Here is a 6,000-nt window from a genome sequence, read left to right on the forward strand (position 1 = left end):
CTCCCCTTGAGTCTTCCTGGTAGCTCAATCCTGTGCCCAAAGCCACACAACTGGTGAGAAACTGGCAGAGCTGGGATTCAGAGGCTTCGGGAGGATGGTGCCTCCAGCTGTGTATTCAGGACATGCTGAAGATCAAGAAGGACTAGATCCCCAGTGACTGAAATTTATATTTAGTGTCTGCCCGCTTTCCCACTTCCACTGATCCTTTCTATTGAGAGTTAGGGAGGGAGAATGGGGCCGTTGGCTTCCTTTATAGCTGGAGATGATCCACTTATGCAGGAAACCAACCCTGCTTCCCCAAATCTGGAGGACCACAGGAGGTGATAGCCAGTTTGGCATTCTTCTCTCTGCCGGCCTCCCCTGGGTTATCTGTGAAAATAGAATGAGGCCCAGGTGAAAGTTCCCCCGACGTGCTGTTTCCTTTCCCCAATGAGATCTGCATCCATTCCTGGGGCCCAGGTAGCTGGGGCCATCTAGATAGATTAGGGCTCTCAAGAGGAAGCATGGGTAATATAAGAGCAAGCACAGGGCTGAGTGTTAGGAGCCCTGAGTTCTAGTTCTGACTGACACCAACCATGTCTGTGGCCTTTTACCCCATCACTTAGTCATTCTACAAATACTGGTGCCCACTAGGTGCTGGCCTATGGATATGATGGTGCCAGGGTGGACATGGTCTCTGAGAGTTCTCAGTCTAGTGAGAAATAAGCAAATCCTAGACAGAGGAAGATGTGTCCACAATGGGGGAAGAACAGAATGCCCTTGGGGTATATAACAGGAGGGAGCCCCTAGCCCAGAGAGGAGGAGGTTGGTCTGGGGCAGTTTCCTGCAGACAGAGCCTTTTAAGCTGAGACCTGAAGGATGTGAGACAGTTAGCCAGATGAATCAATATTTTCTCATAAGTAAGATGAAAGAATCATACAGATGAGCCTAAAATTCCCTTTCAAGCTTAATCAAAACTTCTATGAAATCTAGATTAATCTAGACCTTATCTAGATTCCAGGTATCCCTAACACTTAGCCCACTGCTAGGCACAAAAAAGGCACTCAATAGATGCTTATGAACTAAAGGAATGCATGTGCAGTGGAATTCAAAGGCTAAAGTGATTTCCCTCTGTTTCCAGCTAAACTGACTATTGCAGGGGGCGGGGGGCGGTGGGGAGTTGGGGGTAGATCTCCCGTACCTCTTGGACGTTCCCTGCCCTCACTTCAGCTTCCTTTGATCAGAATGTGAATCCCCGGGCTTCCCTGGTGGCGCAGCGGTTGAGAGTCTGCCTGCCAGTGCAGGGGACACGGGTTCGAGCCCTGGTCTGGGAGGATCCCGCATGCCGCGGAGCGGCTGGGCCCGTGAGCCACAGTTGCTGAGCCTGCGCGTCTGGAGCCTGTGCTCCGCAGCAAGAGAGGCCGCGGTGGTGAGGGGCCCGCGCACCGCGATGAAGAGTGGCCCCCGCTTGCCGCAATTGGAGGAAGCCCTCGCGCGGGAACGAAGACCCAACACAGCCATAAATAAATAAATAAAAATAAAATTTAAAAAAAAACAAAAAAGCCTTTAAAAAAAAAAAAAAAAGAATGTGAATCCCCATTTAGGGGGCAAGCCATGATAGCCAAAGTCTGCAGAGAAAAGAGATCTCAGTTCCAGTCAAGATGCAGCCTTCCAGCCTCTAAGGAACTACAAGAGAGGGCTTTAGTGATGAATGGACCTGGCTGCTGTCTGCCTACAGCAGACAGGCCAGGGAGGCAGACAAACAGACACAGAGCCGGAACAGCATACAACTCGGAAATGATCTTAACTGCTGAAACTCAATGCTCAGATTCCTTAAAGGGAGACCTGGTCTGTCTCAGAGTGAGAATGCCTGACAGAGAATCTGATTACGTCAGGGGACTTGGCTGCCGGCAGATATTGGGGAATTCCTGGGTCATGTGCTCGGATGTGCCCAGGAATCTGGGCTGAGCTGAGCCATCTCAATCCTGCCCGCCCCACCAGCCAGTTGCGGGGCGCTGGGGGTAAGCCTACTATTGGTGATCACTGTGTGAGGGGCTCTGGGATTAACCATTTATTGAGCCTACTAGGTGCTTCGCTGGGGAGAGTTAGGAACAAACATCTGTGCCAGTCCTTGCGCACTTCACAATCTGTGTGTGTCTGTGTGTGTCCAGACCAGCAGAAGAGGATGTTAATGTGGCTCAGGGTAAGGACTGCTGTGATGTGTGAAGTGCAGGGTGCTCGTGGGAGGGCAGGTGAGGGTACCAAGGCCATGCTCTGGGGTATTTCTACTGAAAAAGAAATACATCTAAGATGACTCTTGAGGGGCAACTAAGAATTAGCTCCCTGCTCTCAGGAAGTTTACAGTTTAGTAAGGGAAATAAGATAAAGTACCATCTAATCCAAAGCAGAAAGTGGGAAGGCTCTCAAGACACGTACATAACACAACACTGTAAGTCAACTATACTCCAATAAAAATTTTTGAAAAGTAAAATAAAAGCTAAGAAGAAGGTTAGATAGGTGGTTTGGTCAGTAGCACAAATTTAGGGCACAAGAGAGGCACTTAAATGCTTGAAGGAACTTCCCTGGTGGCGCAGTGGTTAAGAATCTGCCTGCCAATGTAAGGGACACAGGTTTGAGCCCTGGTCCGGGAAGATCCCACATGTCGCGGAGCAACTAAGCCCGTGCACCACAACTACTGAGCCTGCGCTCTAGAGCCCGCGAGCCACAACTACTGAAGCCCGCGCAATGAGAAGCCCGCGCACCTCAAAGAAGAGCAGCTCCCCCCCACCCCGGCTCGCCGCAACTAGAGAAAGCCCGTGCACAGCAACGAAGACCCAATACAGCCAAAATTAAATAAATAAATTTATTTTTAAAAGTGCTTGAAGAAAATATGAGGGAAAAAGTTTTATGAGTGTTAACCAAAAAATAAGCAACTTCTTGCAACTACCCTATGTCTGGTCTCATACCATAAATTTCACATCCCCATATCTACACTGTTAATTCAGTCATTCCCTTGGAGAGATGAAAACTATAATAAATTTAAACTATGTATTTATTTAAAAAAAAAGGCAGGTACAAAATGCCATGTGGGGCTGAAAGGATGGGTCTTATTCTGGCTCAGGGGTTTGAGGGAGGGCCTCACAGGAGGCCAGCTGGACCTTGAAGGGAGGGTAAACTGTGATGAAAGACCTTCAGGGATGGGGTGGGGCTGGGGTAGGAGTGAGGGGAGATGCTGAGAGAGTAGTGGGGGCAGGAAAGTAGAGGGCCAGCTAAGCACTTTCTGGATCTGATGATCTGCAGGGGAGCTCCCAGGCCCTAGAGCATCTCCTGCCTTGGGATTTATCTCAGTATAGATGCCTGGGCCCCTCTTTCCTTCTCTCTGGAAAAAGGGCTGCAGCAGGCTAAAGGGCTCAGCTTACCACCTCTTTGCCTGAGACCTCAACCATTATATTTCCCTTCCTCAGAGCTCTGAGCTACAGCCCTCTGTAACTGACACTCTCAGGTGGTGGACAATATGGCCTTGAAGGTGCTGACCTTTCTTTCTCAGGGACTGGTGGAACTGCTTGGTTAGGAACCTGCACGTTAGAAGTGGCCCTCCAAGATTGGGAGTTGGGCATCCGAAAACAGGATTGTGAATTCTGCAAGTCTCTGGCAATTTGAGATGCTTGAATCAATGCTGCCCTCTGCTGACCGAACTAAGCCTAGCAACTTTTATGGGATGCCCGATGCTGTGACTCCAAGTGGAGGTCCGCTTAGGCAATTTGTTCATTTAATGAGCAATTTGTTCATTTAATTAATTCATTCATTCATTAAACAAATATATACTGAGCAACTACAATAATAGGTATAATGTTATCTGACATTTATTGAGCCAGCCCTGGTTCTAAGCATCTTAGATATAGTGTCATGTCCAAGACCACTCAGTCCTAGCTACGAGTAACACAGCTGGGAGGCAAACCCTGTCAGTCTTACATCACAACTCAAGTCCCTAAGAATCACATTGTCTTGTGGTGCCCACATGGGCTTCGGAAACACAAGATGGAACTGGTGAGCCGCTTACAATATAAATTTAGTAAGCCTTACCAGGAGTCTGGGGAATTTTGTGCTGCAAACACTGAAAACAGTCCCCAAGCTCTCAATTACAATGGGAAATTGAATGTTATTCACAGGCCAGGCCTGGGAAGGATGTGACCAAGGAGAAGCTAGCTCTGCTCCCCAAGCCAGAGAGTTTGCACTGTCTCCCACCTGGAGCAGCAGGGAAATTACACACAGACGGACAGGAGTCACGAGTCCTTGATTCCAGGGAATTCCCTGGTGGTCCAATGGTTAAGACTCCTTGCTTTCACTGCCGAGGGCCCGGGTTCAATCCCTGGTCGGGGAACCCCGCAAGTTGTGCGGTACAGCCAAAAAAAAAAAAAGGAGTCCTGGGTTCCAGCTCCTCTTTTACCACTACCCACATTGTGGTCATGGCCAAGGACTTTCTCTTTGGGGGGCAGTTTCCTCATCTATAGAAAGGGATTTGGATAAATCAACTCTGAGTTCCATTTCAACTCTGTTGTAACTTCTCTGCAATGTTTAAGTAGGGACAAATTAGAAATCTCAGTCATACCTGTTCTTTTGCCCACCTGGCAACTGATTCCCTCACTACAGGACACTCAGGACCCCCATTCCCGCTCCCACCCCTGGCATGATGTTTTGGCTCAGGAGTCTGACACCCTGGGCTCCAGGCTCTGCTCTGCCACTAACTGACTATGACTATCCCTTATCTCTCGGCAACTCTCTGGATAAGAATTATTATCTTTTGCACAGCTAATACACTTACTGTGTGCTAGTCACTGTATGAATGAATTCAGTCCTCACCACAATTCTATGAAATAGGTTCTAACATATGATTATCCCCATCGCACAGATGAGGAAACTGAGACACAGAGAAATTAAATACCTGCCCACATGGGGTTACAGAGCTGGCAAGTGGTGGAACCAGTTTGGAGCCTACGCAATCTGGCTCCAGAAATAGCATTCTCAACCATCATACTTTGGCTTGGAGAGGATTCTTGATTTACCCAAGTCTCAAGTAGACTAAGTTCTCTAAGTCATAGTTCACTCAACCTGAAACGTGCCTCAGGACCCCTCGTGGGCTTGCTGTGGGATGAAACAAGATGTGAAGCTGTCAGACTGATGGTTTCCTCTCAGTCTGCTTGGGGTTTTGCTGGGCTCTGGTCCTCCCAAGTCCACTCCCCCCAACCCCCATTCTGGCTGAGACCCAAGTGTGTGTTTGTGTGGATGGGAGCTATGACAGCAAGGGGCTGTCCCCCTGAGCTACAGCTGATCTGATCTGGGACAAAGGACTGTTAAGATAAGTTCAGCGTTCAGCGCTAGGAAGTGGTCATTGAAACTGCCCAAGGCTGGAGCTCTGTGCTGGGGGAGGGAGGGAGCAGTCTCACTTGGTGGGAGAAAAGGAAGGGCTTTTGAATTACTCTCACTGCTTGTTTTTTAATGCCAGACAAGGGTTCTTGTTGAGAGTTGGGAGGTGGGGTGGGTGGATATTTGTGTAGCTTTAAAGTCTAGGGCTTCTAGTCAGTACTTTGGAAAGGGGTCTCCTTACCCCATTGTTAACGGCAAAACAAAAAGAGCTCCTTTTCTGCCCCTCACTTCTATGTTCTTTTCTCAGTCTCTGAGGTTGTGTAATTCCCATTGCTGTGGGGTTGGGAGGTAGAGGGGGGCACCTATGCTTATGACTGGGACAAAAGCTTTCATGGGATTCCTCCACTGGGTACCCAGTCACCAAGTACTTTCCACCAACTAACCCTGGTGTGTTGTTGCCATTAGTCATCTGAGATCCTTGATGGAATGAGATGGAGAATAAGTAAATAAAAATAAACCCCTATCATTACAGGGGTCAATACTTTCATACTCCCTGATCCTTCACTGACCCTGTGAAGTCAGGGCCTTGGGTTAGATTCTGGGGTACAGAGGCTGTTGATATAGATGAAGAAGGGGGTACATGAGCCTCAGAATGGC

This window comes from Balaenoptera acutorostrata, chromosome 1 (assembly GCF_949987535.1).
Source record: "Balaenoptera acutorostrata chromosome 1, mBalAcu1.1, whole genome shotgun sequence".
Classification (NCBI taxonomy): domain Eukaryota; kingdom Metazoa; phylum Chordata; class Mammalia; order Artiodactyla; family Balaenopteridae; genus Balaenoptera; species Balaenoptera acutorostrata.